We start from the raw sequence: 10,780 nt of genomic DNA, 5'->3' as shown, positions 1-10,780 counted from the left end.
CTTCACCCTCACTATCCGCTAGTGATTGCTCCCTGTCCCACCAGTCTGAACCTGGTTCAAAGTCCCCTTCACCCTCAGGTGCCGCCTGGCTGCCACTACTCTTCCTCATCCAGCCAGACCATGACACTCACTGTGTGCAGTCTCAGGACTTGCCTCAGAGCATGGCCAGGTTCAAGACAAAGCCTCTTTCTTGCCTACATGAGGGATTAAGTTTTCAGATCAAAGTGATATGTGGGGGGCAGCAGGTATAAAGGAGATATTGGGGCTTCCGGGTTGGCGCGCCTGGCAATGGCGGATTTCCTCCGTCTTGGAGGGGACCGCTCTCCGGAAAGAAGGGTCTGACCGCCTACGGCGAGGCTGAGACCCGCTAAAAACCACGGTCGGAGAAAGACCGTGGGCTTGGGATCCAGCTCGTGCCATCAGCGCCTCCCCTACTCGCGGGGAGACCCGGTTTCGGGGCTCCGGAGCAACGTGGGGTGAGCGGCGCGGCACTTCGGATCGATCGCTGTTTTCGGGGAGTGAAGCCGCACAGCTGCTGTCAGGAAGCACCAACTTTTCCTGTGGACATTTGGACTAAAGAAACTTTGTAAGTAATGGAAATTGGATTACAAATTACTGGAATTCGGCACTAGATGGAAGGTTAAAACAGGAAGCCCACCTTCCACTTTGTAGAAAGATCAAGGCAAAAGTGAGAGAACTGGAGCCTTTAAAAAGTACTTTGCAAGGAAACAAATCTGTCACCTAAGCCTTATAAACCCCCCCTCGGAGGCAGGGGAAGAGTGGGAGATTGTTTCAACAGTTTTTAGCCCTGCAAAGCAGTGTAACTTGACTTTATTTTCTACCGTCTCAAGCCCGGGACCGGGCTGCCAAAAGGAGAAAAAGAATTCTTACAACTAGAAAATAATTATCAAGAAGGAACAGATCAAGGGAGAATTGAATTTTCTTGTTCTTTTTTTGGAAAGGAAAAAGGGAGCGGAACTATAACTGTTATGGAAAGTTGGATGAAAAACAATTAAAGGGAACTGTAACAGATTGTTGTGGACTGTTACAGAAACGCATATTGGATTGTTATATTGTTACACTTTTGGATGGAAATTTCCCACACAGGCTGCAATCCTGCAGACTGAATACAAGTAACTGACCTTGACAGCAAGATAACATTGAAAGAACAAGCTTGGGAACATGGCAGAAAAAATAACAGCTCTGTTTGAACAATTTCAAAAAAACCTGTCTATTCTGGAATTTGGTATCTCTGAATTGAAGGAAAATGTATACGTCTTGGCTCAACAAGGAAAAAAATTAGCAGAACCGGCTCAAGAAATGGAATCAACTCAACAAGGACGGATATCTGAGAAGATGGATCAAACAGAACAGGCTCTGTCTTTGCAAGAGAAACCGTCTGTGGAAATTATAGTAATAGAGCCTCAAATTGATGGACAAAAAATGGACTACGAGAGTAAAGAGTCTAAAGGACAGATTTGGAAAAGCAGTGCCATATATGGACTGAGTGACTCAGGCTTGATAAGGTACATTTTGGAGGTTGGCACTTTGAGAAAGTTTGAAGAAGTGAAATTTAGAAATTTTAAAGAGAGTGTGGAGCAAGCTTTAGACAATTTTTCGGTTTACAAGAGGAATTATAAAGTTTGGGCAAGCTTGTTCAAGAAGGTTAAATGAGACGTTGAGGGGAAAGTGTCTTGGGACTTAATTTTAGGCTCGAAAAAGACTCTGCAGACAGGCCAGGAAGATGACTTAAAGGCCTCGGATATAAGACAACCTGGCTGATTGATTGACCTTATGGATTGGAAAGACTTTAAAATTTGTAAAAAGGACTGGCAGTACCTGAAACCGGGGGGGAAGAGATGGTGGGATAAATTGGAAATTTTAAAGTAAAATTTAATGTAACATGGTTTGAATAAGTATTTTTGGGGGATGATGGAAGGAATTTATTTGGTTCCAGGGATTAAGATAAGGAATATGAAACATTAGGATATAAGGGTATATTATTACAGGGTTTAAGATTAGAAGATTTAAGGTTAATTTTCTTTTTCTATTATTATTTTTCTTTTTAATAGGGGTAAAAGTAAATAAGTGAAAAAGCAGTAAAAGCTGCATGGAATTTGCCGACTAGATTAAAAACTGGTATACAGAGAGGGAGGTGGGAGGAGGCTGAGGGAACAAGTCAAAAAAGAAGGAATTTGAAATTTTGTGGTGTTTGGGTGTTTTTGTGTTTGTTTTGGGGAATTTTTGTGCTGGGGGGTGGGGAAGAGGGTTTCTTTTTTTGGGGGGTTTTATTTTTTTCTTTTTTACTATTTTATATTCTCTCTATTTTTTTCTTTCTTGTGGATATGTTTTTGTTTTGATATTATGTTATCGGAAAAATCAATAAATATTATTATTTTTTTTAAAAAAGGTATAAAGGAGATATTTGTTAAAACACCCAAGGAAAACCCAGATCAGAGCTGCATATCTTAAATAAAATGATAATGTGGTGCAGGGGAGTGTGGGCAGTGCCAGAGCACCTCACAGTAAAGTGTGTGGCATGATAGAGGCAATGGCACATCCACTCTTTAAGAAAACCTTTTTGGACCCAGAAGCTACGAGCCATAAACTATGACCCAGTGACAGGAGTACCAAGGGGGGGTTGGGGGCTTCCCCTGAAAATTTTCAAGGAAGGGGCAGGGCTCCCATAACATTTCATGGCAGCCATTGGGGCGCACGACAAAGGGGATGCTCGCGTCACCCCACTTTGCCACTGCAATTGATGGCACAAGGGCCACATGATGCCAGTATGCTGTGACCCGTGCGTAAGCCATGGGGCATCTGCATGACATGTCAACACACCCCACAGTGTGTGCAAGTGAAATCAGAACACCCCACGGCATGTGTGCATGGTCTGCTGACATCACACTGCCCAGGCAACCCCGATCACAGGGGCGAGGCAGCGTTGATGCCCAGTGACAAATAATCTTTTTGGGGCAAGATACTTGAGATGGTGGTGGGTGTCCAGCTCCAGGTACACTTAGAGGACACTGAATGTCTGGATCAATTTCAGTTTGGTTTCAGGCCTGGTAAAGGCAAGTATACTGACTCGCTTGCCCTGGCTGATGATATTTTCAGGAGAGAGAAGGAAGGAGTGCAACCCATCACATTGTTCTTGGTTGTCTGCCAATGTGCTCAGGCTAGTCTTTAAAACACTAAACAACTGAGAGTACATTTCCTTCTCTACAGACTCGCTTCAATTTTATCATCTCCTAAGAATCACCTTCTAGGTAGTTTCACTACCCTCAGACATATAAGGGTAGGTTGGTCTGGGAAAAAGCATTCTCTGTTGTGGCCCTTGGAATTCCCTCCCCACAGAGGGGGCAGTGTGGCACCATAGCTACACAGCTGGACCTTGACCTTTGACATTTGAGATATGTCTTTTCCCACCCTATTTGTGGGATTGCTATCAACCTAGATTAGTCCAGGATCCCACCATCCACAAGAAAAGAACACACATTTGAGAACTATAACCCTGATCAGGTTGACCTCCTTATACATGCCCCAGGTGAATAAAGAAGGAAGGTGTGAGTACATCTCCCATTGTTGGAATCGCTTTCTCCTGCTTCCATATATTTTCAAATGGACAGACAGCATATTAATGCAGAAGCAATGGGTAGTAAATGTTTATTTTCAGAACTAAACCAGCTGTTTTATTATTAATATTTGCTTAAGAGTTGAGAATGTATTGCCATGCACTGCAGCTTCCTTGGGAAATTCCGCATGTTCCAAAGAATAAACATCTGCTAAATGAAACCAAATTATTTTATTTTATTTTTAAAATCACTTTTAAGGGGCAAACTCTATCCAGAGATCAAAATTGTGTCTACAGGATACAGGAAAAAAAATATTCCATCTCCATTGATTCTGGAATAAAATATGATGTACATGCAGCCTAAGGCATCATTCTTTAGACAAAAGTGTAGAATATTCTGAGGAACACAAGAGCATTTATAAATCTGCCGTCACTGACAGAAGCAAAACATCATACCTTCAGGCTATAATGGGACACATTGGAAACATTTGGTATTCCTACATAAATGGAAGCAATGCCTGTTCCAGTCAACTGTGCTTACTTTGGAATTGGGTTTCGTCTGATAGATTGTTACCTATTTCTCTTTTTTAGCTGCTCTTTTGAGTTGAGTTCAGGCTTGAAGACAATGATATAACATTTTGGGGAGAAGATACAAGCCAAGATTCCAGCACTGGAGGCCAAGATGGAGAAGATCTCCACAGCCACTATGTATTTCCCTTTGGTGCTTAAGTAGCATGGAACAAAAGAAAGCCACACACTGCAAAACACCAACATGCTGAAAGTGATAAATTTGGCTTCATTAAAAGTGTCCGGCAGCTTCCGAGCAAAGAAAGCCACAATGAAGCTGACAAGAGCCAGCAATCCCATGTAACCAAGAACATAGTAGAACATGTTGGCTGAACCTTCATTGCATTCCACTATGACTTCTTCAGGCAGAGAGTGCATGTCCAGATCTGGGAAAGGAGGGTCAGTACAGAGCCATGCTATACAAATACTTGCCTGGACAGAAGCACAACCAAGAACAATAGAGGTTGAAAATCTTGTCCCCACCCATTTCCTCATCTTGGATCCTGGTTTGGTGGCCATGAAAGCCAGAACCACAGTCAGGGTTTTAGCCAAAACAGAAGAAACAGCCACTGAGAAGATGATACCAAAGGCAGTTTGTCGTAGATTGCAGGTCAGTAACTGGGGGCGCCCTATGAATAGCAAGGAGCAGAGGAAGCAGAGCAGGAGGGAGATGAGCAGGGTGTAGGTGAGATTCCGGTTGTTGGCTTTGACAATGGGCGTGTTTTGATGTTTGATGAAGATTCCAAACACCAATGCTGTAGTTGCAGAAAAAGCCAGAGCCAAAAGAGCCAAACTGATGCCTAAAGGTGCTTCATAAGATAAGAAGTTTTCTTTCTTGCTGATGCACTGGTTTCTCTCTTGGTTAGGATACTGATCTTCTTGACACTGGAAGCAGTCATCCATATCTTGAAGCATAAAGAAATCAGGATTACAGTTTTAGCATTTCCAGTCTCACTGAGATACAAATATTTATGGTTTAGAATCAGGAAACTTTGAATTTTACTGCACTATAATTCAATATAATTTACAGCATACACGATAGAGAAAAATATCTTTTTCAGGAAATTCTTAGAGTGCTGTAAAATTCTTAGAGTGTTGTAAATGGTTGTAAAATAGGAAGTTTCATTTACCAATATTCACAGCCTTTCCTATCCCAGAAGGGAGGCTTGACATCAATGGAATATCAACACTGCTAATATAACCTAGTTAACACACCTAGGAATATGGTAAAAAATACTCTTGAATTGACAATTCTAGAGTTTTGGTGATTAAGTAAGTTGCTATCCATTCAATTCATGCATTTTACAGGTGTGGAGGTAAGCAGAAACTATGTTGGTTGGCTGTTTATGATATTGTTTGTCAGCTTCTTCCGGGACAGCAACAACAACAGAACATTATCTTCCTCTTGATATAGCAATTTCCATCACAGATGTTACAAATGTTAGTATTTTTATTGTATTTCCATTGTAAATATATTTCACAAAGAATAAATGGTATTGAGGAAAGAAGGAAGAGGTTTTTAGTTGGCGGCTGGCTGATTATTCTGTTAGTTGCATCTTCTGTTAGTTGACTGAGAACGTGGGAGTGTGGTGACTTCAAGCAAACACTGTCTGGAGGAGTTTCACAGGACAGGCAAGCTCATGCTCTGCTATGAAGCAGCTTAAAAAACAAAAAAGGACTAAACCATCTCTTGGGTTCAAGGGACAGAAACACATTGCATTCATTAATATATATTTACCTGTCAAGTAAAGTTTTATCTTCAAGTCCGGTCTATTAGTTCTCAAATAGCTAACAACAAACCCTCTCTTGGGTTCAAGGGACAGAAACACAGTATAGCTATCAATATCAATATCAATATCAATATATATGAATGAATAATACTTGTTGTTCAACTGTTGCCAACCTGACAAGTAATGATTAATCTTCATGTCTCGTGTAAGGCATCTATTCTACCACAAATAGCTTAAAAAGTTGATATACTGTACCATACAATCCCTACAAGAATAGGAATAAGAAAAAGAATATGTTATTTATACCGCACTCATCTGGCTGGGTTTCCCCAACCACTTTTGGCGGCTTTAAACAGAAGATTAAGAGAAATTGATGAACTATGGAAATTGGCTAAACTGACATACAAACTGTGAGATAAGGACAACTGTGGCTTTGAAGAAGAATGGGAACTTTTTTCAAATTACTTAAGAAGACAACAAAATGAATTGGAATCCTTGGCAGGTTTTAAATAAACATACACAAATTTATTGATTGATAACACGGTAGATAGATAATTTAAGGATTTGTACAATTTTATAATATGCAGAGAATAACATGTGTGGAGAAATCAGAGAGAGGAGCTGAGTAAAAGTCTTGGAGGGGAAGGGAGGGTTTGATGGGGGTAGGGGAAAAGGGAAAAATAATGAATATGATATGTTTTGATATTTTGTTATGTTGAAATTGTTAATAAAAAACTTTTTTAAAAAAATACATCAAAACATCAGTCATTAAATACTTCCCGAAACAGGGCTTCCTTCATATGTCTTCTAAATGTCACATAGTTTATTTCTTTAACATCTGATGAGAGGGTATTCCACTACTGAGATCGGCCTCTGCCTGGTTTCCTCTAACTTCGCTTCTCACAGTGAGGGAACCACCAGAAGACCCTCAGAGCTGGACCTCAGTGTCCAGGTTGAACAAAGGGGGTGGAGACGCTCCTTCAGCTATACTGGGCCAAGGCCGTTTAGGGCTTTAAAGGTCAGCACCAACACCTTGAATTGTGCTTGGTAACGTACCTGTCTGGTTTGAAATCTTCCCTTCTGCACATGGAGTACAATCATAGCAGCAAAATGGTTCCCCCTCTTTCCTTTGTCTGCTGCAACCTGGATGGCAGTGGTAATTACACAAGGCAAGGGGCACCACCTGCCCATAAAACAGAAGGTATTGCATGCATTTGATTACATTTTTGTTTGTTCTTTTCCTTTTCATCAACAGGGTGTTGCATTGAAATAATGCACTCGGAGGGTTTTTATTATTATTATTATTATTATTATTATTATTATTATTATTATTAATTTGCACCACTATCTTTACAATGGTTGTTTCAATCACCAATATCTGTGCATATTCAAACCAATAAATATATATATAGAATCAAAGAATTGCAGCATTGGAGGCGACTCTGGGGATAATGTATTCCAACCCCCCACAATGCAGGAATATACAGCTGTCCTATAAAGGGATCAAACCTGTGACCTTGGCATTACCAGCACCTTGCTCTAACCAACTGAGCCACTCAGGTACTAAACAGTTCAGGGAAAGAAAATGTGCAAGCCAATGGACCTACTGATATATATTTCCTTTTAAAATACATTTATACAGATGAGAAATGGCAACTTGGTTCCTTAAAAAAAAAAAAAAAGAATCACAGAATAAAAATTTAAGTTTCCTACGAAGCAAAGTATGCATTGCAGGCTTTCTGTGCTTGTCGCATCTGGATGTTCTCATTCCAAAACATTTATTTAATGACTGAGTTTTAGCTCTCATTCCACATTAAGAAAAATGACATCTCAAACATAGCAACAGCAGAAATACAGTGGGTAGGCAGAGTTGTATGGGAACCAAGGGAATGATATTAATTTACAATTCCCTGATTCCTAAAAAGTTCTTCCACGGCATTCCTACAAAGGCTAAGGCCCTTTGCTGCTAGGCACACCACACCAACTACCTTCCACTGGTCAACAGAGCTTGGTACAACTAGAGAGTCTAGGTATTACGACCAGTGAATGAGGGCAGAGTTTTAAACCCTGGAACCAAGATCACAATAGTGACATGTAAACAACCCATCCCTAACCATACAAAGAATCAATGCAGCTAAAAGGAACTCATTCAGCAGGGTGTACATGATTATGAAACAAATCTCATGAATGTCTATAGACCTCTGAAGCTGCTGTTGGGTTCTACCTGGTTAAAACTCTGGTGCCATGTGATTATCTTTTCATCAATGGAGAAATCACTGCCCAGTGGAGCTTGAGGATCCATTTCCCCAACTTTCACTCTTAAGAAGGACTTATTTGGGAAAGTCACCCAGTTGATAATATCAAATCCACCTTCTAGCTCACGTTTCTCATTAAAAAAGACGGCATCCCCAGCACTGTTGTTAAACAAGATATTCCTCAGGAAAGGTTGAAGCTACAGAGGTTGAAAGAGAACGGTAAATTAGGTAAAAATAGAGAAGACACTACAAAGCTTCTGTTTTCTCATGCTGGGATCAATTCAGACCATTTGTTGAAGCTCCCCTTGAGTTTTAAGGGGAGACATACCTGCCCAGATTCCATTTTAGAAACTAATTTTGTATTTCGTAATTAAGAAGCATTTTTTACCTAGAGGTAGTAGCTGCCTTATTGAATGTAAGTAAACCTTTTTAGTTTTACAAATTTGCTTGGTTTATTCTTAGCAACAGGTAGAAACTGAGGAAAGATGAGCAGAACACAAATAAACATGGATAAAATGTGTAATTTCCTGATTGTGCGTTTTTTTAGCACTTTTGAACTTAATTGTGGTATTTTCTATCAGATCTCATTGAAATTTGAACCATGTATTGATAGCATCAGAAATATATAAAAATTAACATAGTTTCTGAAAAGATGACTTTTTATTAGCAATAAAACCCTTTTTAGTTTTACAAATATGTGCAGTTTATTCTTAGCAACATATATAAACAGGGGAAAGATCAGCAGTTCATGAATAAACAGGCAAAAAATGTGTAATTTCCTAATTTCCTGTTTCCAGTAAATGGCAAAAGTGTATAATTTGTTTTACTCTGGTAAAAAGGGGGCTTCTCAGTGTGTATGGTCTCATATTTCCCCACACATGTTGGATAGGAGGTTTTAATTTTAATTTACAAATTTAATCCTCAATACATATCCATCCAAACTAAGTTCAACATTTCCATTCAACTCTTTTCAGCACCTGCGAAAAACATTCAAGCATTGCAGTATTGGCAGGACAGTTGACTTAAATATGCCAGTATGCTTCCATAGAATTTAATATAACAAATACTCTTGAACTGTTCATTGAATTTCACAAAACCAATGGAAGTGTGTGTTCTTTGACAAACCATATTAAACATTACCTGGAAATGCGGCTTTTGAGGTCTCAGATAGTTACCAAACACCATCTCTCGCTGTTTGGTTCTGGGTGCCAACATGGCATGCAAAGCATGTGCCACAGCATAGACGGCATTGTAGATGCTGTAGCTTTGGCTGGTCATTTGCATTTCAAAAAAAGTCCCAGGAAGGCTCTCCAGCTTCTCCTCACCAGTGCAGGATTCCTCCTCCATATCCACATCTAGAAATGGGCAACCAAATGCCTGTTGCCAGAAGAACCTGATAAAGCCATCGGCCTCAGAGTGGGGATTTAGTTTCAGGAGGAAACGGTGGAACCCCTTAACCTCACTGGAATGAATGGCAAAGGATAAGGCACCATGGAAGTTTTCTATATCCAGATCTTTGTGGAATGGCTCCGAAGAGAAATCCCAGTCGGCGGTCATAACCCACACTTTGTTTATCGGACTCATACTCATCATTCTACCTATCAGTAGCAGCCATTGCAAACCTGTCTTGGTGGTTTTCTCTGCATTGACAACAAATACATTGACATTTGTTTTGCTTAGGGACTCGACCATATTCTGACATTTCTCTATCAACCCATTATCACCAAAACCACTGCGATTTACCACTCTCTCAGTGACAGCTACACATATGCCATTCCGGGAAAGCTGCTGTGTCAACTTTTTCACAAACGTTTCTCCTTTATCGTCAGCTGTGACAAATATCCCAACCCACTTCCACTGGAAATAGAGAAGAAGCTGAACAATGCCAGTGTATTGATGTTCTTCACTGGGGGCCATTTGGTACAAGGAAGAAATATGGTCTTTTTCACTCACCGCTGGAGTAAATGAAGAATAGGTGATCTAGCAAAGAACAGAGGGTTTTTAAATCACCAGGTAGGATATCTGTGTGTCTTTAGGTTTTTTATTCAAGCTGAGTTCAATAACTTTCTGAATTTAAGGATTATTTTTTGAATTTGCTTTTCCACATCACAGCTCCTCATTTTCCTATTTTTGCCATGTCTTATAGGCAGTAGTGGCTGGAAGAGTGGGTCGGGGGAACTTATCTGGTCTCTTGGTCTCTGTGATTTTCAGGGAGGGCAAAATGGATGGGAGAGAGGTTTGAACCGTGCAAATGCATTATGGTGAGTGCTGGATCGGATACATTAGAGGAATTTTCATCACACCACTGAGCTGCTCTTCCCGGCGCCACACACAGGAAAGCCGGGCGGCAGCACTGCCATTGAACCATGAGCTTTACTTTCGAGGGCAGCAGAGGATTTTAGGAGGGGGCCTGGGGCCTGAAGGGGGTACCCAAAACAGGCAAGCTTTCACTGCTCCACTCACTTGAAATTTCAGCGTTCATGACATAGGAAATGGCCAGGTAAACAGATATGTCCGTGGAGGAGGGTCAAGATATTAACTGATATGCATCATAATCAGCTGGCAATTACTGACATGATTTTCTACAGATAACTAATTCATTACTGCAAATGGTTGAATTCTTTGTCACAGCATTTTCCTTGAGGCAGAGGCAG

The sequence above is a fragment of the Podarcis tiliguerta genome, assembly GCF_965153285.1.
Source record: "Podarcis tiliguerta genome assembly, chromosome: 13".
NCBI classification, from domain to species: domain Eukaryota; kingdom Metazoa; phylum Chordata; class Lepidosauria; order Squamata; family Lacertidae; genus Podarcis; species Podarcis tiliguerta.
Note: the sequence above shows the minus strand (reverse complement) of the source record.